This window comes from Rhinolophus hipposideros, assembly GCF_964194185.1.
Source record: "Rhinolophus hipposideros genome assembly, chromosome: 9".
Classification (NCBI taxonomy): Eukaryota; Metazoa; Chordata; class Mammalia; order Chiroptera; family Rhinolophidae; genus Rhinolophus; species Rhinolophus hipposideros.
This window is the reverse complement of record NC_138055.1, coordinates 61,977,279-61,999,027: the sequence shown is the minus strand read 5'-3', so window position 1 is coordinate 61,999,027 and position 21,749 is coordinate 61,977,279. Positions and strand designations below refer to the sequence as shown.

Here is a 21,749-nt window from a genome sequence, read left to right as displayed (position 1 = left end):
TTGGTAAGAACTTAATGAATAGTCACTATTGTTATCTTAACAACCTAACTGTTTTTTAAATGTAGGAATTGAGTTTTATTCATCTTTGAATTCCCTAATACTTGTAAGAAAATAGGTGCTCGATTAATACTTTGGAAAATTAATTGAGAAATTCAATCTGTCTTCACATATATGAAACAAAAAAACAAGCTTCACAGATTTGGGTAACACACTTCTGCATCTTCTTAACCGAAGGCACTAGACGTACTCTGTATGGTTTCTTCAATCTCCATTCATTCATTCATCCATTCATTCACTATTCATTCATTTAATAAATATTTACTCGCCCCCAACCATATGCCAGTCTCTGTGCTTGGTGCTGGGATTGAAATATGAGCAGGACAGATGCAGCTTGTGCTGTCATAACGTTTATAATCCAATGGGCGGACGACATCAAACAAATAACCACTCACACAAATCTACAATTATAAACTGTGGTACGAATCATGAAAGTACAATTCAAGGAGCCATGGGAGAAATTAAAGCAGGAACTGGGCCTAGTCCAAGGTAAGAGGAAGGTCACAGACATCACAGTCTATGAATTCTGAGCGTGGTGGAAGGACCTTTGCCCTCTAGCTATCAGAAAGAACAGACTAAAGTGAGTGATTCTAGCCCAAGCAGCATCTCAGAAGTCGCTCTGTTTGTCCCCACTATCTTGGCCAGCCCACCTTGGCCTGTGTCTGCAGCCAGCATGGCTGGGCATTGCCAAGCACTTGGGAATCTGGGAGAAGAGAGGACAGGCCATTCGAACAGAATTCCTCTCCTGATTTTAATGTATGCTGTGGAACCGCACAAAGAACATGTCACATATCTGTCCACAGAACATCTATGAGAGAGAGATAATTGCTGGAAATGACTAGAGTGGTGCTGCTAATGCCAGATCAGAGGAGGCTGCCAAAATTTTCCCTCCATGGCAGCCAAAAAACACAGGTGTCTTAATAAAAAGCAAGTGCAGAGGAGAGTGCTGAACGATCAGGAAACTTATTAATGCTGAAGCCTCAGCCCAGCCTGGTGGATCTCCAGACAGAGTCAGACTGCCAAGTCTCTCCTCTGTTGCCAGGTAAGAGTGAGGCTTCATAGTTACATTCAGGTTTGCGGGGGGTGTTCTCAGGCCCTGTTGCCAAGTGGCCTTACAGTCCTCTGTAACCCTTATCTGAAAAATCTGAGATTTTTGTGCAGCCGTTTCTGGACCCAGTGTCTGCAGGGTCATCATAAAGCACAGAGCAAGACAAGCTCAGAGGCAAACTGTCAAATGTAAGGACCTTTCCCTCGGGCATCACTGCCACAGGCCAGCTCACATCTGGAAGCTGGACTTTCAGGTCCTGCCTGTTTCACAACCCTCCCTGCCTCTCTATTCCTCTAGCACTTTCCTGTTGGCCTCCCCGCATGTCCCATGAGTTTTATGCTTTATCTCCACAGAATGCACACTGGTGTAAACCTTCCTGGGTCAGCACATCCCCGGAGGTACAAATATTTATATGTTTCAGGAAAATGCTTCCAGATGAAGTCACTGCCAATTCCTTGAAACCATCCTGATGGGCTTCTAAGGAGCTGGGAGGCAGGCAGAGTTAAAAGGACATAACTTTGAGCGAGGTTTTTAGATTTCTTCATCGGGAATCTGGCTTGCCAGATGACCTGAGGCCCCCCCCTCAAGTCCCTCATAAGTGGCCGAACAGAACATTTCACGGAGCTGTGATAAACCACACTGAAATGGCAGAACCCTCACGTTTTCAATGCTAAACAGGACCATGTGAGACATGCCATGACTGACGTTAATACAAAAGCAGCTTAGACTCGGTGGGGGTTGTTTGAGTAAGTGAGGGGGTGTTGGGGCGGGTGAGGGTGGGGAAAATGCAGGCAGCTAAATGGCTCTTTAGACAGACAATTTTTCCCTTTGTTTCTGGCTGCTGGCTAGAAGTATGTTTCAATTTTCTAGTCAGCAAGTTAAACCAGATGCACACATGGTAAATGACAAAGAAAAGGGCTAATGCGACAAGATACTAAAATTAAAATCACACTTCAGAGATGGCCTCCTGCTCAAATCACATGGTCACCGGGAGAATTATAAATCAGAAATTAGGTCAAGTGATGGTGTTGAGTTCAGCGTTGTTTGTCCCTGGAGAGTATTAAGATGCCCAGATGAGAACTATCAAGGAGAAAAGTCTGAGCTAAAACATCTGTGCTCTAACCCATCAGCCACTAACCATCAGTTTTAAAACAACACCAAAATAAGCATTTGGAGAGCAGAAAGGCATATCATCAGCATCTGTCCACTTTTTAATTAAATCAATCATTGACAAAGATACATCTTGTGCTTGGGGTTCACGTTTCAAAGAAACTGCTACATGCAGAAACCTATTCCCCAACGCTTGTGCAACTCGTAGGGCAAAGTCTGAGAGAGCCAAGGTCAAATCTGAGCCAGCGAAGGCCAAAGTTAGAGTAAGCCACAGACATTCATAAGCCTGAGGATGAGAAGAAAGTCAAACACTTTATAGGGAGGCCCTGTGGTTTGAATGAGCAGACTGTCCCCTAAAGATTTATTTTTAACTTGGTTGTTTGAAAAGACCTAGGAATACATTTCCCCATAGGAAACATGACATTAAAATAGTTGCATTCTCAGATCTGTCCACAGAATTCTATTTGGCACAGTGCACCTAAAATGACCTCTGGTCATCTTAAGATCCCCAAGACTTGCCTTTGAGTGAGCCCCTAGAGTGGCAGTGATGAGGTGACGGATGGAGGAACTGGCTGTAACTCATGGCAACATGGGGGGAGGGGTAAGACTTTAGCAGCTAGGTACAAGGGGCCAGCACTGCAGGTGTGCTGTTTGAGCACTACAGGAGCACCTGGCTGGAGGCCAGGTGGAGGCTGAAATCCAGCCTGCTCTCCACCAACCAGGTGGGGGCTCTGGGGCAGGGCTGTAGCTGCCAAAGAAGGAGCATTTTTCTAATTTGTGCTAAAGAGCTATGTCCCCAAAGGAACTCTGGAGGCTCCAGTAGCAACAATGAAAGATGGCTTTTTTTTTTAGAAGGGGATATGGGTTTTCTAAAAAGGATTATGACTTTTTTAGAAAGGGGCTTTTCTAAAAGAGTGGGGAGTAATTTTGGCAGAAGACATTATTGGGGCAGAGGCAAAAGAGAAGCTGCCGTCCACATACACGTTTCTATTTCTGAGTCACTGAACACTCACGTAGGTATAAACATGATCCAACCAAAACTTCTTCTGGAGGCAAACTTAGTCCTCGCCAACTGTTTTCACATTCCACTCTGAGACTCCTAATTGACCTGGCAACTTCAGTGAAGGAGGAGATGGCAGTCAACTCAGAAAAGGTTTGTTACACCTTAGGGCTGGTGCAAGTGGGTGAATGAAACTGAGATACCTTTTGGAATTTTCTGTGTAGTGGGACTCCCAAATAGATGAGGAAGTACCCATCCTGCTCCGGTGGTGTCTACAGGCTGTTCTGGAGAAGGGAGAAGAAGGTATGACCACCATGTGCTGTGTTGGAGGGTGTGAGGACAAGTAGCTGTGGAAAATGGCCCCATCCCAATGTGAATGTGGATCAGTGATCCTTACCAAGTCCTCTGCTGTAATAGGAAGAAAAACAGCTTCCCAGTGTTGTCTCCATTCAGCCAGTGGATGAGGGGAGAAAGCAAAGGTTGTCAATGTGGGGTTTGGGGGGCCAGGCCTGAGAGTGGCCAACAGCACTTCCCCTGACATCAGTGGGAACTCAGTCACATGGCCACACTGATGCCAGGGAGGCTGGGCAATGTCACATAGCTGCGTGCCAGGACAGAAGAGGAGGCATGAGTGTTGCCAGGCACTGGCTCTCCACGGAGAGAAAATACTAGCGCAGCCACTAGGGAGGGGTTTCCTTCCATTTCTTTGTACTTACACTTGCTCAGGCCAGAGAGTTGCGGTGGTAGCTGTGCCTGATAAAGGCAGGACGGAGGACCAGGGTGTGACTATCACCCTCTGGGTTCAGTTACGATGTCACCCAGTCTCCTCCCACAGGGAATCACTATGCACCCACGCTTTTGTCACTCAGCCCAACGCCTGCAACAGGCTTCTTCTAACCAGGCCTCTTTTTGAAATCGATCTGCAGCAACAGTTGCAAAGTCCAGCTGCTCCTTTATTCCTTGGCCAGTAGAGAGAGAATCAATTATCCCTGCCCTGGGTGAATTTCAGTGTCTGCTGATCTGCCAAAGGATAGGATTCAAGATCTCAGTCCCAGCCCTTAAAGCTCTACTTAATCTGGACCTAATCACTTCAACAACTGCTTTTTGTCCTTGGTCCCCACCTGGCAACAACAAAAACACCACCTCCGACTTTCAAGAGTCTAGAAACCCTAGCCCTCAGGGGAAATAGAGATAGGCATGCATAATAACCTCCATTTCACAGGTGCAATGTATACTGAACGGTTAGAAAAGTAAATGTCTTGTTTATCTGTCGTAAACCTGCCGCCATCTTTAAAAGTCTCACTATGAGCTTCTAACACTAATAACCTGTGGTCTATTGGTCTCCGCCTTGGAAAATTCTTGAGTGGCTGCATGTGGAACCCTCAATTCATATTTGTTTTAGAGTTCTCAATGTTGCCATTTTAGGATTTCTTTTCTACCACTTCAGGCCCCTACTTTTTCACCTACGCTCTGGTAATTTTGGCAATGAACCTCATGACAGAGCCACTGGGAATTGGGGCTCTGTCGCCTTCCAGGACCCTTTCAGGACCCTTTCAGGTGTTCTGGGTCTGGTTAATACACTGGTGACTGCTCACTAGGTGCAAGGTACAACTAGACACTGAATTTTTAGGCCAATCGCATTTCTTCCAATGAGTTCTGCTTTGGAATGTGTTTTTCAAATGCTTTGCAACAGTGCCATGCAAATGGATTAAATGATAAAATAAAAAATGTAAAACAAGATGGTTCACATTCCTTGGGGGAAAAAAAGCAGAAATGTCTAGGATGGTAAGCATTCTTAGAAAAGTTTCCCTCCTCTCTTATTCTCAATAGTGTTCCACCAGCAAAACTCTTCAGTTCTCTGGGGACCAGTAACTGGTACAAAAAGACATACAGCCCCACCCCACCCAACCCAAGTGTCCTCCTAACACACACCTCAAACTGAAACATGAAATTTTTATCTGCTCATGGGCCAGGCTTTCATTTTTTTGCTTACAGGATAGTTGTAGTTTACCTTCTTGTACTACTTATACATGCAGAATTTAGTTTTGGGGTTGTTAAAAGTTTATGCAAAATTATTGAGACATATTTGAATTGTTTTCTCAAAGAGCATGATTGTTTTTCTGTTAGAGATAGCAGCTTATAGAATTGTGATTGGAAGAGAAGTCGTTTACTGAATTTAGGGGCTAACAAAGAATTATTAGCCCCCAATCCAATAAAATTAGGATGAAGTTATCAGACTGCAACTTGTTTTTGTTTGTTTGTTGATTTAAGAATCTCCTTTGATACTGCACATGATCCATCGTCAAATAGCAAACACTGTCTGTTAGCAGAGACTTGAAGTCAATTGTGACAATTGACAGTGTTCAGACAACAAACCCCAGCATGTGAGATGCTGTATATTGAAAGCCCAAAGATCTAAGTCGATGATCAAAATCTGCAACGACATTAGATATACAGAGACCATGTACATGAAAGGTACTGTTCATTCATTCAACACATATTTTTGAGAGCTCAATCCGTGCCAGGCTGGGATAGGAGCTGGGGATGGAGCCACGAACAAAACAGGCACAGCCCCTTGTCTGACGAAACTTACATTCTAGATGGGGAGACAAGAAATCAGCAAACTCAAGTCAGATGACTATGATCTGAAGAAGATAAAACAGGATAATATGTTAGAGGATAATGGTGGGGTGAGGGGCTATGTTTGTCTGGATAGGAAGGGAATACCTCACTGAGAAGGTGACATTTGAACTGAGACTTGAATCAAGGAGCCAGTTGAGAGGGAATCTGAGGAGGACAGTCCAGGCTGAGTGACCAGTAAAGGAGGTCATACCTGAGCGTGGCACACTTAAGGGACAGAGCAAGAGTCAGCCGAGCCAGTGCACAATGACTGACTGGAGCAGGGGTACGAGCCAGGCTACCAAGGTCGGCAAAGGCCAGATAGTGAAGGGGCTTGGGGGGGCACAGTGAAGAATGCACATTTGAAAGGCAGTAGGGGTTTAAACAGGTGTGTGATGTAATCTGATTTCTATTTTTAAATAGTCTCTGGCTGCTGTGTAGAAAAGAAGAGGAAACGTGGTAGGAGGTTGTCCTACCTAGTGGTGCCAGTGAAAGATGATGGTGGCTTGAATGAGGGTGACAGCCGGGGACATGGAGGAAAGTCGATGGACCTTGGTTATATTTTGGAGACAGAGCCAACTGAGTTTGTTCATTGTATGTGGGGAGAAACGGAAAGAGAAAAATTGAGGAAGGTTGCCGTGATTTTAGGTTGAACAACTAGCTGCAGAGAAAAGACATGTATTTAGAAGGGAAAGACGGGAGTAGAGGTGGAGAGGAGCGGTGTCAGGAAAGAATGAAAGAGTGACAGTTTGGTTTTGATGTACTTTTCATCCGCTCATGTAGATACCAAGAAAACAAGCTGAGCGAAAACAGAACTGCCTAAAATGGTTCTCTTCGCCAGGATGTCTAAGTAGCTTCTCTGTGCAAGATAAATGCGGCAAGAGCCAGACCATTCCCTGCTGCAGGAATGGGTGGGGCTTCCTGGGGCATTTTTAGTTATGCAAGTGCATTGTACAGGGGTCAGCCTTGTCTGCACAATAATTCTGACTGTTCCATGAGCTGTTCCGTGGTACTACTTGGGACTCTACTGTCTCCGGAGAGTTTTTAGAAAGGAAGGGGGTAGTTCTTCTTGTCAGCAGGTAGGGTGGGGGTGGGGACACCACTGGCATCCAGTCCCTGGGGCCAGGAATGCGAAATGTGCTGCAATGTGTAGAATAGGCTTCACACAAGAACAAAAGGTCCAAGCCAAAATTCCCATACCTTGGGATAGGGTATTGGAAATTTCTGAGTCTCTCTTCTTTTAAATGAAGACATTAGATGAAATCATCTCTGAGGTTAGATCCAACCTCTGTAGTCTATGACTCACAAATACACAAACAATAGTGATATAAATAGGTTATAGAGGACCTGGTGGGAGGTTGTGGTGGCTGTGAAAATGCACCACTCAGATCTCCTGTTGTGGGGAGCTTCAATGACTGATGGCATCAGCTGCTGACATTCGGGACCCACCCCCTTAGTTCCTTGGAGACCACACTTCCACAGGCTGCTCCCGCCCAGTGACTGAGCGAGGAGTAGGGACTAAAGCAAGCCTGTCCCTGCAAGATGCAGGGCAGGACTCTTTGAATGACTCTGGCTCAAGGACTCCCCATCAGTTTGGCTGAACTGTTCTTGTGGCTGCATCCCAAGACTCTCCTACCAGGGCCCCCCTGCAGTCCCCCTTTGCCTCTTGGCTCCCCCTACCTATTCTGGCTCCCTCCCCTTCATCCTTAACAATTGTTCCCCTAATAAATTCTTATGCATCTAATCCTATCTTGGCTTCTGTTTCTCAGAAAATGCAAACGGTGCCAACTGTGGTTTGAGAAAACAAAGGTAAGACGGAGTTTGGAGACTGGCTTACTCATTGCCCAGGAGGCTAAGAGGGTGCTATCCTGAGTGGTATGTGGCAGAATTGCCAAAGATTTCTCAAGTAGTGACCTGGAAGAATGTCCCTGTGGAGAGGTATGCTGTGGCAGGCAGGTGCAGTGACGCAGGCATTTCAAAGATATGAGGGGAACAATACCTACAAGAAGCGCAGAGCCAGCTGGTTACTGCTAAGATGTACTGTTGCCCTGCAGAGGAATAACAAACAATACGAACAAGTGTGAGAGCCAGGGAACCTCTTTAGTAACTGACAAGGAGGCCCTCACCTCCTGCAGGGGAAGAAATGACAAGAGTTGAGCAGCAAACTGAGGATCTGATACAGTCATAGAGCTCCAGAGATGTTTAAGTATTCAGCTAAGGCAAGTATATTATGCTACGGTCAGATACCTGGAGAAAGCTGGCACTCTGAAACATGGGATGGGCACATCAGGAAGCTGGTTTGGCAGAGGCCCCTGAACCTCCAACTGTGCAGAGCTGGCACACCATTTCATAAGAAGAGTTAGCACTTCCACCATGCTGGAAACGCAGCAGAGAGCTCTCCTGCAAGGCAGCGAGTACATTCTCAGGAGCTGCCCCCACCTCTTCTATGGGCTATCCAGCCAGGAACTAGGATTACACCCCAGCAGAACCTAGAAGGGGATGGTCTGGTCTTCATCGAGGGAAAAGAGATTGTACATCAAAGGAGCTGTAAGAACTAGCTAGGAGGTACCAGCAGGAGCCTGGGAGTAACCTTGGGATCATAATTTGAGAGTATTTGATCATGGAAGGCAGAATGTAAGACTAGAAAATCCAGAATTCATTGACTCGGTGGCATTTTCTTGGGACACAGGACTTAACACTCTGATAAGGACCTCAGAGGACAAAGGGAACTGCTAGGGTGGTTCCTGGAAGCTTGGAGATGTGATTGCCAATGCTGAGTGAAGTGGATATGTTGAAAAATGGTGATGAGTAAAGCAGCTGAGGAAAATGGACCCACAAGGACCTAGAGGACCTGCCATTCACCAAGGCCTTGAGAGGGGCACCAGCACGGCTGAGGAGTTTGGTAGTGGCTCTCTCTGCAGGTCGGGGCCAGTGGTAGTCAGATACCAATGACAGACTGGGCTCAAACCAAGGGGGCCTGACCTGAAGAGACCTGAGATGGAAAAAAGAGCGTGGTGTCCCTAGGGGCAAAAGTGACCAAGAGGGCATTGCATAAGATCTACACCAGAAAAAGGCCAGAATGGAGGAGCAAGAGGCTGGGATAAGTCATTCCAACAGAAATTCACAATCCCTTGCACACAGTTCCTGTACTTGAGCTAATTTTCAGATCCAGAACCCATTGGCTGAAGAGGTGGCCAGGTCTCTAGGAGGAAGGAGCCTGCAAACCTGCAGCAAATAGATATTCTAAAAATTATTGCAGCCATTCCCCAAGAGATCTTTGGTCGTGTACTCAGCTGGCTGGAAACTAGGGAAAGGGGACCATCTAGTCATTTCAAGAACTATTTGACATAGGGTCTACATTGACTTGATTCCCAGAGTTATCCCAGCCTCCTTTTTGCATTTTACAGAGAGAGACAGAGAGAGAATCTCTCTCTGACAGAGAGAGAATGCTTGATGATGGTACACTCAGTAGCCACTCCCCCAGAACTGCTCATGATGAACTAGGTTCTGTCACATACACCAACTGGGCCCAGCAGCACCCACCAATTGTAAGATGGGAAAGGTCCATCTAGGATTGAGTCCAAGCAAAGACTCGAGGGTATAAGGATGCTGCAGGAGCAAGTAGCCCAGACCCCATGTCACCCATCAGTTGTACCTCCTTGCACCTATGGCTATGGCATGGGGTGGTATCTCATACAATCAGCTGAAGAAGGAAGAGGGAAAAGCCTGAGCTTGACTTATAGATGGGTTGGCCCCATATGTGAGTGTAAATGAAAATCGATGCTGTCTGCATTAGAGCCACATTCAGGAGTGGCCCTGAAAGATATTGGAGAGGAAAAAGCTTTCCACTGGGCAGGACTGAGAGCAGTGCACTTGGTCATTCACTGTGTATGGAAGAAGTGGCCCAAATATACACAGACTCCTGAACAGTGGCCAGGGGCCAGGCTGGTTAGTCAAGGGCCTGAAAGGAAAAGAACTGGAAGATGAGAGATAAAGAAGTCTGGAATAAAGGTCTGGGCCCGCATGGAGTGTGGCATATAAAGATTTTTGTGTCACGTGTTAATCACCACAAAGCATCTCTCACAGAAGAGATACTGATCGACCAGTAGACAAGGTGACTTAGCCAAGTGACATTAGCCAACCTTCATCATCAGCCACCCCCAAATAAGCACATGAACAGAGTGGCCATGGTGGCAGACATGGAGTCTATACTTGGGCCCAGCATAAATGCCCACTTATCAAGGCTGATCTAGCTACTGCTGCCTTTGAATATCCAACTGTCAGCACAAGAGACAGGGCGGAGCCTTTACTGTGGCCCTATTCTTTGAGAAGGACAACTGGCCACTTTTTTGGCAAGTCTATGGTACTGGACACCTCCCATGCCAAAGGCCAGAGATTCACCCTCAGAAGGATAGGTATCTATACATTGGCATTTGCCTTTGTGCCCGTCAGGCCTTAGCCAGCACCCCCAGCTGGGGTCTGACAGAGTGCCAGATCCACAGGCATGGAATCCCACACAACATAGCATCTGACCAGGGGACCCCCTTCACAACGAAGGAGGTGCGGGAGTAGGCCCACAACCATGGGATCCTGGACATGTCATGTCTCACACCACCCAGAAGCAACCAGATGCAATAGAACGGCCCTCGAAAGGTATAATGAGGCGACACTAGGCAGGCACGGAGGGCCATTGTCCAGGATGAAGAATGTGCATTCAATCCGAGACGTCTCTAGAGTGCTGTGTTCCCTGCAGAACGAATATATGGGTCTGGGAACCAAGGGTGGAAGTAAGCGTGGCCCCACTTAACATCACTTCCAGTGACCGAAGGGGAATGAGGGCCCTCAGGAATGATGGTTTGGGTCACACCACCAAGTAAGCCACAGAGGGTGAGGGGAATTTAGAATGGACAGGGAAGGAAGGAGAGAATGAGTACCAGTCGTGTTCCCGAGATCAAGTGCAGTTACAAGGACTGCAGTGTGTCCCGCTCACCTTCCTCTTCTAAGTTTCCCCTCAGGAAGAGGGGTCCACGAACCATGGAGTTGCTGCTCCCCAAACCTGCATGGAGAAGTAAATCTGTGTAATGCAAGGGGTGGGCTGTGGCAGCCATGAAAGCGCACTGCTCAAATCTCCTGCAGACCAGGGAGCAGACTGAGGGCCCGGCTGCAGACCTCCTGGATCTGCCCCCACGCCCACTAGGACCCCACTTCCCACAGGCTGCATCTGGGCAGGGGCTGCGCAGAGAGGGGGACGAATGCAGGCCATTCCTGCAAAACACGGACTTCTTTAGTGAACAAGCTTTCTTCAAGTTTCTAGTCCTTTAATTTTTTAAAAAAAACTACTTCATTGAAGTGTTTTTGACATATAAAGAAGCTGTACATATTTTATGTATACAACTTGATGAGTTTGGAGACAAGAATACAGGCATACCTCTTTTTATTGCACCCCACGATATGTTCTTTATAAACTGAAGGTAAGACCGTTTACTAGCAGAATGTTATGACTCACTGAAGGCTCAGATGGTTGGCATTTTTTAGCGATAAAGTATTTTTAATTAAGTTATGTACACTTTTCAAAGACATGATGCTACTGCACATTTAATAGACTACAGTATAGGATAAACGTAACAGCTACATGCACTGGGAAGCCAAAAACTTTTGTGTGACTTGCTTTGTTGTGATATTTGCTTTATTGCCGTGGTCTGGAAATGTGCCGTAATATCTCCAAGGTATGCCAGTATGCCCATGAAACCATCACCATTATCTATGCCATAAACATATCCGCCCTTCCCAAAGTTTCCTCCTACCCTCTTTATTTATTATTATTGTTATTATTTAGTGATAAGAACACTAAACATGAGATACACCTTCTTAGCAAATTTTTAAGTACACTCGTGTAATACAGTATTGTTAAATACAGCCACTACACTGGACAGTAATCTGTAGGCCTTCCTCATCGGGCATAGCTGAAACTTCATGCCTTCTGGCTAACACCTCCTCCTTTCCCCTGCCTCCCAGCCATGGCTACCACCATCCTACTCTCTGCTTCTATGAGTTTGACTATTTTATATTCCACATAGAAGTGGAATCATGTAGTACTTGTCCTTCTGGGTCTGGCTTATTTCACTTAGCATAACGTGGTCCAGATTCATCCATGTTGTCACAAATGGCAGCATTTTTTTTCAGTCCATTTTTTAAATGGACTGAAGGACTCTCCATGCGAAGATTTTTTCAGAACTGTGCTGGAAAGCGTCACACTCTTCCTACCCAATCTTTTTCCTTCTGCTTTCTCTTTAGGTGTCAGGTCTGCATTGCTGCCTGGAGTCTCTCCCCACTTTCTCTGGCCCCCTCCCTTTTACCCTTCACAGATGGATGGCCCCACAGTAAATCTCTGCCTGTCTAACCTATCTTGGCTTCTGCTTCTTTGAGGATCCAAACGAACACAGAAGTATATCCTGAAGCCTCATTAATCTACTTTAAGATGGAGACCTCTGACAGTATAACAAAGATATCGTGCCATCAAAGAGTTCCTTAAGAGGTATAAGTCTCTTGTTTCAAACTTTAAGAGCCAGACTCTTCCAGTTTTCAAATACTGCAGTATTATATCAAAATGTACTGTTCATTCATCCAACAAATATTAACTAAGCCTCTGTTACTCGTCACATACTGAGACTACAGTGGTGAAGGAGACAAAGTCCCTCTGTCAGAAGTCATAGTCTGGTGGTAGGAGAGAGACTCTCATATTCAACTAGTTTTATCTCGCTTTTGTGCCTAATAAACATCTCAAAGTTCACACGTGCAATATCATATGCTTCGTCTCCTCCCACCACAGCTATTTCACCCTCAGCCTTCCCCGTCTCAATGGATGGAAATGCTATCTTTCCAACTGCTCATCGGCGTTAGAATATATTCAAAAGATATCCAGAATCAGACTACATCTCACTTCCTCTACTGCTGTCCCTCTGGCCTCAGCCACCATAATCCCCTGCATGGGTTTCTACAATAACCTATTACCACTAATCCCCTTGATTCTACCCTTGCCCTGCAATACTTTATTCTCAACCTAGTAACCCCAGCGATCGGTTTAAAAGAGAAGTCAGAACATGTCACTCTCTATTCAAAGCCAAGTGATGGCTCTCCATTTCACTCAGAGTAAAAGTCACACTTTGTATAGCAGGCTGCATGATCACCTACGATCACCCCATTTTTCTTCCCTTCTCTTCTCCTCACTCCCTCTGCTCCAGCCACACAGTCTTCCCACATGCCAGGCACACGCCTGCCCTGGGCCTCTGCACCAGCTGTTTATCTGTCTGGAATGCTCCTTCCCCAGTTGTAAGCATGGCTCACTCCTCACCTTCCTCAAAATCTGTCTCAGATGTCACCTTTTCAATGAGACCTACCCTGACCACACTACAAAGTTTGAAAGCCCTACCCCTTGGCAATCCAGACTCCCTCACTTTTTTTATACTTTTTTCCCTTTCTCCAAAGCACTTATCAGCATTTATTATACTGCTTAATTACATATTTTGTTTATTGTTGATGGTCTGTTTTCTCCCACCAGAAGGTAGCTCCCCAAAGGCAGGGATTTTTGTCTCTTTTGTTCACACAGTTGGCATTTAGTGACTATTTCCTGAATGAAGAGCCTTGAAGACAACAAAGCAGGGCGATGGAATAGAGAGTGACTTAGTGGTGGACTGCTTTAGATAAGATTCCTCCCTGGACCACGAGCTCCTTGAAGACTGCTACTTGGGTAGCAATTCTCAGTGCCCTAGGCAGCGTGCAGATACAATGTATACTTGTTGAATCTCACTGGTTGAGAGCCAGAGGCCTAACCAGGAATCTCCTTATGATGGTTCTAACGGCATTGCCAGTTTATTGGTTACCCTTAATACTCACTTGGTTATCACACCTCCTGGAACCTGCTCACTTCTGTTTTTCTATTTGCCGGAATTCTATGCTTAAGAAAGACTTTGTACCAGATCCCTCTGCATTCTGACATGACTGACTGTGAATCTCTGTTTCTTCACATTTTAAGTGGAACCCACAGAAGAAGGAGATGGTCAGGGGTCTGAACAGAGAAGGAAGACATATCACTTTATTCCTCAGATCAGAGATTGTGCCAAGGGCTGAAACTGCAGGGAGACATACAGTACTATGTTCAGTATTAAGAAGCTGGTAACCCTGAATATGTCAAAGACTACTGCATTTCTTAAATTAACAAGCTCTCCTTTAGGAGAGATGTTTACGTGAAGATGAAAGGTCACCGGTCTCATGTTGTAGCCTGATTGGGAAAGAGGTCTGGCCTGACTGACACCTAAGGTGCCATCTCCCTCTGAGATTTCGTGATTCTATGGCCTTGATAGAGAATCAAATATTTTTTTAACCCCAAATGACATATATCTTCTCGTCAAGGACATATTACCCTGAAACATCTATTTTCCTATAATTCTTAAGAAAAATTCCAAATTTCTTAGTGGTAATGTACCAGCACTACAATCTTCACAAACACTGCCCTTTCAGCTCCCCCTGGTCCAATGTCAGGAGATTTAACCACCCAGGTCCATCCACGTTGCCCACTACTCCTGCAGGAGAGAAAGAAGCACTTAGATAGCTGTTTGCTTCCTATTTCTTCCAAATCAATTTTAATCTACAAAAGGACTTTACTTTTCTCTTTAGTTAATGAGTAAACCTAATTAGTGAGCTAGCCTTTTAAGAGTATATTAATAAAGCTACTGGAAAGAGACAGCTAACAACTTTCCGACCCTTAAAGTTGGTACTGAGACTATAACTCATTGTGTGACAGCTAAGAGAATGTGGTAAGACTGGTGGGATAACGGTAGAAAGACAATATTCATAGAATCACAGGACTTTAAAAGTAGAATTCCAGTTGCTCATTTTAGAAAGAAGGACAATGAATCCCAGGGTTTAAATCTCTGGCCCAAAGTCCTCTGAGCCTCAGTTCTCAGCGTTCCCACCAACACTTTATTTTTTTTCTTCCTCCCCCTTCCATGTACCCAACCCCCAAAATCATATTCTCCCCTATCCTTGTAAACATAAAGCATAAAGAAAATATCGTTGGCGGTCTCATTTATCTATTTAAATGAAACCAACTTTCAGCCTCCCCTCAGTATGGGGTGGGAGTGTGATAGCATTGTTGATTCCCCTCCTAACACCAAGCGTTTTCTGGTGTTGGATCACCTTTAGCACGTGTGTGAGGCAGGCCTAGAGCACTGTGTGCATCTCGTACTCTTTCTGAGAATCATATTTCTTAGTCTCACCTACTGAAAAACCAAAAATATTTTTGAAAATGTTTTGTAGTTGTAACACGAGACATGGGCCTTTGGGAATTCTCTTGGCCTCCTGGCAACTCAAGTTTCCTCTTCTGTTAACCAGGAGCACTCAACAAATTGTGATCTAAACCAGATTCGATGTCGAAGGTCTACCTTGTTGGGCGAATTAAAGAAAATATGAGATTGGTGCAAAAGTAGCTGCTGTTTAAAAGGTTAAAAATAATTGCAAAAACCACGATTACTTTTGCACCAACCTACTAGTAATATTAGCTAACATTAATGAAATAGTTTCCTGCCAAGCACTGGGCCAAGTACTTTTCTATGCATTGTCAAATTAAATCTCTACAACAACCTAAAAATGAGATATTATTACACTTGTTACATACATTTTAGGGATGAGGGTTAAATGAGGTAACTAAGGCCACCCAGCTAGTATTGGCTGTCTGCCTGTATCTCCTTGCTCTTCCTCCTGGTTAGTGGGCTACGAGCTTGTGCATATTCTGCTAAGCATATAGAAGGAAGTTATCACCGCCATCTTTGAGGGATTGTGGCAATTCATAATATTCTCCTCTTGTCTGCCCCCACTCCTCTGAATCTGAATATGGATGAAACCAAGATGGATAGTCATCCAGAGCAAACTTGAGGGGGGAAGGGAGTCATGATAACCTGAGAAATGTGTGGGCGCAGGATGGGGGTGGCAGGATGGCCTTAGCATTGGGCAGGACAGGGCTGGAAAGTCTACTGACGTTATGGACATTAGCTTCAACTCTTTTCTCTTTCTTCTTAAGCAAGGATACATAACCTCCTTTAGATTCTTGGTAGGAAAAGAAAAAAGACGGAGGAAAGGAAAGAGAACTTTAATGGAGGGCTGGGCCTGTAGAGAAAAATCTCCGTTTTATTTTTCTCATTTGTAAAATCATTTAACCTCTGAGCTTCAATCTCCTCATCGGTAAAAATAAAAATAATACCTTGCTGATAGAATTATGGTATGAAATGAAATATGTGGCAAGCACACAGAAGCTTAATGAATGTTAACAAAAATGGGAATGATAGGATTATGTGTCTAAACCTTAGTTCTGTCCAGGAAGTGCCCAATAAAAACTAGCCATCTCTATATAGTATTTACTGTTTTTTTCATCGGCAGACACGCAAATACACGGTAGTCAATGCTAGAGCTCCCTCTGGTGGTTTTTCTATCACAAACAAAACCAACTATCCGGACCGACCCTTCGTGAGCCCAGGAAGAGAAGGCCCCGCTGCTGACGGTGCAAGCGGCCCAGCCAAAGGAGAGAAGCGCGGTGGAGGCCACGCTGCAGGTGCTCTCGTCACGAAACGTTAACATTACCTCCTAATGATTAAGCATAAGTCCCTACATATTTTTGAATTTGAGCGTTATAAAATTAGCTGCTATTCAACCAGTTTTGACCTACAAAAATGGCAATTTCATGTGATTGAACCTATCACTGCTGCTGTATGGGGAATAATTAAAAGTCTGACTGTGTAGTATGAAAGCGCTAAAACAAAGGAAACAAAACACACAATGACTTTAAGAATGACTTTGCGGCTTGTAGGATGTAAAGCTGGGGAAAGAACAGATAATCACTCCTCATATTTAGTCAAACCCCTCAGTGATTTTAATAATTGGGGCTGTTTTCCTGATTTCCTAGATCTCTTCTAACACCTTTCACCCTTATGTCCCGTGGTGACCTCAAGCAGAAACACAGGTGGTGGTGGGCTTTTGTACTCCCCTTTTCTGCTAGTTCACTTGGACCTGCCATTTCCTTCCCTGCTTTGGGAAATCTACTCTCAGAGTCTCAAGAGGACAACTAATGGTGAAGCCCACACCCTCTGCAAAGCAATCCTGAGAAACACCACATGGGAGGGGGGGTAACAAAATCAACGACGTCTCTTGAGTCCTAACATCATTAATTATAATTTTGAAAACTTGGAATAGGGGCAGTCAGTTGGTTCAGTTGGTTAGAGCATGAGCTCTGAACGACAGGGTTGCTGGTTGGAGTCCCACATGAGCCAGTGAGCTGCGCCCTCCACAATTAGATTGAAGACAAGGAGCTGCCCCTGAGCTTCCAAAGGGGCGTCTGGATGGCTCAGTTGGTTAGAGCACAAGCTCTCAACAACAGGTTGCCAGTTCAATTCCCACATGGGATGGTGGGCTGTGCCCCCTGTAACTAAAGATTGAAAACGGCAACTGGACTTGGAGCTGAGCTGCGCCCTCCACAACTAGATTGAAGGACAACGACTTGGAGCTTATGGGCCCTGGAGAAACACACTGTTCCCCATTATCCCCCAATAAAATTAATAAAAAAGAAAAAAGACAATTTGGAATAGACCAAACCACTCAGCCATTTCTCCACCTCACCTACCAAGTCTTAAAGGACTAAGCCTTAAAAAAAAAAAAAAAAAGAATTTTTAAATGGAATATATTATGGAGGAGATTACAGGTGAATTGAGATAAGCCTGTTTAGGAACTGATGGTAAAGGTGTAAATTGGTACAAACTTTCTGTTAAAGAATTTGGCAATATGTATCAAGAGCCATTAAAATTCTTGACTAAATAATTCTCCTTCAGGAATCTGTATTAAGGAAATAAGCAGAAATGTGGGAAAAGATTTTCATACAAAGATATTATTGCAGCTTTATTTATAACAGTAACCAACAGCACCAAAAGAAACAGAATTGTTAAATCAAGCATGAAATACCCACAAGATGAACTATTTATTATAGCTTAGAGGTCATATTTTCAAAGAATATAGAGTGATAGGGAAAATGGTCACACTGTGATGAAGAGTGAAGATATATCTCTGTACTCTGCAGGCATGTATGTACGTATCTATGTATCTGATGATTCCACTTTTACAAAGAAATGCACATAGGCAATAGACAATGAAAACAGAGGAATGAAAGACTAAAATGTTAAGAGTGATTATCTCTGAATGGTAGATTGTAGGCAATTTTAATGTTTTCCTTTAACTTTTTTACATTCTCCAAAATTTCTATAATAATTATACTTGACTTTCATAATCACAAAACATATATGCAATACAAAAGCAATTTGATTTGAAAAGTCAGTCAAATTTGAATTTTATAATCTTCATGGTATTGCATTTAGAAACTGAATACCAGGTTTCATCAAAATCTAAAGTTGATAATTAAATATATTTTAAAATACGCCTTACAGTTGAAAAGTGCTTTCTAGCAATCTTTCAAAATCCTCACCATATCAAAACACAGAAGCAAAATAAGAAAGAATTGTTTTCTTGGTTCTTGGCCAAATTCTGCAGCTTCTAGGAAATTCTGTTTTCAAGGTTTTCCACTGAGTTGAAACCATTCTGAAGTTCATCCTTCTATCAGTGGCCAAAGCCAGTAGCATTGGGGATTATAATTACAGAGAGCTTGTAACATAATCAGCTGATACATACTTCCAGAAGGTTAATATTCTGAGTCCTGAGATATTGCCAAGACTCAGAATCCTGTTAATGATGTTAGAACCACTACATTTATCATTTTGTAACTTAAAGCCAATAACAGAAAAGCACAGTATCAAATTCTAATTCACATGAGTAGATCAATTAGGTAGAATATTAAGATACTGTATTATAGCACCACATTCTGGGTATGCCTCATGAAAAGAAAGTATTCAAGATCTAATTTAAAGAAAAATACTATACGATCTCAATTATATGTGGAATCTAAAGAACAGAATAAATGAACAAACAAAACAGAAATAGACTCATAGATACAGAGAACAAACTGATGGTTGCTAGATGGGAGAGGGGTGAAGGATTGATGAGAAAGGTGAAGGGGTTAGAAAGCACAAATTGGAAGCCACAATATAGTCACTGGGATGTGAAATACAGTATGAGGAATATAGTCAATAATGTTGTAAAGACTATGTAGGGTGTCAGATGGGTACTGGACTTATCGGGGGGGATCACTTCATAGATTATATAAATGCCTAACCACTGCACTGTACACCTGAAATTAATATAAAATAATGCTGAATGTCAACTATAATTATATATATATATATATATATATATATATATGTGTGTGTGTGTATATATATATGTATTATATATATGTATATATATATATTATATATTCATGGAATGTAAAGTACAGCATAGGGAATATAGTTAATGGTACTGTAATAGCTATGTATGGTGTCAGATGGGTAGTAGAATTGTTGGGGTTATCACTTTGTGAGGGGTGTAAATGTCTAATCATTATGTTGTTGTTTTGTACACCTGAAACTAATTTTTTAAAAAATGAAAAAAGCCAAAAAAATAAAAGAGATCTAATTTAATTCTCATCACCCGCTGTGAAGTAGGTATCATTATCTTCTAGATGTATATACAGGAAATTATATGCTAGAGTGGCCTTCCAAGCTGGGGACATTCTTACCCTAATATAGAAGAATTTTATACTCTATCTATTGGGAAGGCATTTTTCACACATTCTGCATGGCTCTGTCTAGCAAATCAAATCTGGGACTCTCCAAAATATCAACTTCTAATTCTGAAATTCTACAATTTAAAAACAATTGAATTAAAATAAATTAACAAATTGCCTTATCATTTTCTAAAACTTTTAGGGTCACATAGGAGAACTCAGTATTACTTTCTTTTATTGGTAGTTCGGGTACCTTTTGAGAAACTTCCTAAAGCAGTTGTTTAAATCTGCCACTTGAACTCTACATTTGTTCAGGCCAAACAAGCATATATTTGTTCTCCCAAGAGCTTCTCATAATACCTCTATTATCTTCTCTGCTAGCTGCAAAGTCATACTATTAAATTACACACTGCATCCCTAATCTAAGCTTTTCTTCCGGAGATGAAGGCATTTTCTGAAGTTGGTTTTAAGACTGGTACAACTCTGCAGGAACTTCAGTTGGCTCCAGGTGAAAAATTCCCTCAGTCATTTCTTAAAATGAAGCCATCAAAAAGCTATTTTTCAGGCCCTCTATAGATTCCCTATTCGCTTCCTATGCCTCTGCCAAGTACAACTATTATAAGTTGAATGGGAATTTAGCAGATGTGAACCACACACTCTGAAGAAACTCTTCACAACAGCTACTACTGTCCTGATAAAGAGTTAACTTTGTTAGGGGAAAAACAAGTGGCAAAACCATGGATCTGGTCTTTTGTAGTCAGCGTTGATCAGGGAGCAGTGGGAAATCAGCCTCTTGAATAACAGTTGAATAACAGTTTCATTCACACATGAAGGGAAGATGGATATTGCTGCCTAATTTCAGTAATCCTATTCAGATGCACCAATGAGCTTCTAGAAATTGGCAAGACACCAAGGATCATTTAATGCAAGTGTCCCCAGCCTTCTGAGAAAAATAACAACTGACTTTAAAGGAAAACTCTTGGTGTATCAGGAGAGAAGATGCTAGAAATGGTCGAATGTGCAGAGAGAGGAGTGGGTATCACTGCCAGTTGGACCCCTTTCCTTCTGGAAATATCAGCAAAACAGGGAAAACAGTGAGGATAGGGTTACTGGCAGAAACCAGGCTGAGGATATATTAGAAGTAGATAAACTACGAGGCGGAGATCCTTTAATGGAACCAGTAAAAATGGATGGATTCCCTAGCAGGCTGTTCATGCTGAGGTTCTTTATCGGATGAAGGAAGCACCAACACACACATTCAAATTTCATGTCTGATGTTCAGCAGCAGCTAGTACGCCTGTCAACATGACCCCATCCTGAACACGAACAGGTAATCGCGCAGATTAACGCCTCGTGTTCTATCCTAAAACTGCTGGATAAACTCTTGATACACTCCATCATGCTATTTCTAAAATCACAACCCATAGTTAAGCGTCTGATGTGACCGGCCCTGGGGAAACGAGTGATGGCCAAGAAAGAACATAAGCCTGTGAAGACACACAGATCAGCTCTGAAGGCAACAAGACCATGCCCTGGCCCGGGCGATGGCACGGCTTGAAACCCAGGATGTCACAAGCACTGAACAGTGCCTACCTGAGCGTTCTTTTTGCTTGAATGTCTTATATCACAAATGGGCACGCAGTTTGGTAATTTCCCATTTTGTGGATAATCCAGATGTACCAGGTCTCGGCAGTAAGGATGACATATGTATTTTCCCTCTGAAAGAGAAAGCACATGAGGTTTCTGGCTAGATGTATACGGGTCTCTCTCTATCCAACAGGCAGAGGGAAATGTAAGGCCCTTCCCCAATGCCAGCATTTGGCCTGGGGTAATAAAAACGTGTTTTTGAAAGGCCCATTTATTCACAACAGCATTCTGAGCCATTTGAACCCAGACTGTCTTGGCCTTCTCTGAAATCCAAACATAATAAAATCCAAACAGAGACAGGATATTAGGAGACTGTTTTTCTTTTCGCAATTTTCAAATAGAGATAACATTCACAAAACACAAAATTCACCATTATAAAGAGTAAAATTCAGTGCGGTTTAGTATATTCATAATGTTGTACAACCATCACCACTATCGAATTCCAGAACATTTCCATTGCCCCAAGAACAAATCCCTGACCTATTAGCGGTTACTCCCCATTTTCTCCTTTCTCTACCCCCGGCAACCACTAATCTACTTTCTGTTTCTGTGAATGTGCCTATTCTGGACAT

General features: G+C 43.4%; 1 protein-coding gene across 1 annotated transcript in view; it reads right to left on the bottom strand.

Annotated features, from left to right (window-relative positions):
- RASSF3 (Ras association domain family member 3) overlaps positions 1-21,235 on the bottom strand; it is a 116,508-nt gene extending 95,273 nt beyond the window's left edge. Inside the window, exon 1 of the mRNA XM_081060594.1 lies at positions 21,124-21,235. The gene's annotated coding sequence lies outside the window, so the exon portion shown is untranslated. The remainder of the gene's footprint in view (positions 1-21,123) is intronic.
- Between the last annotated feature and the right edge of the window lie 514 nt (positions 21,236-21,749).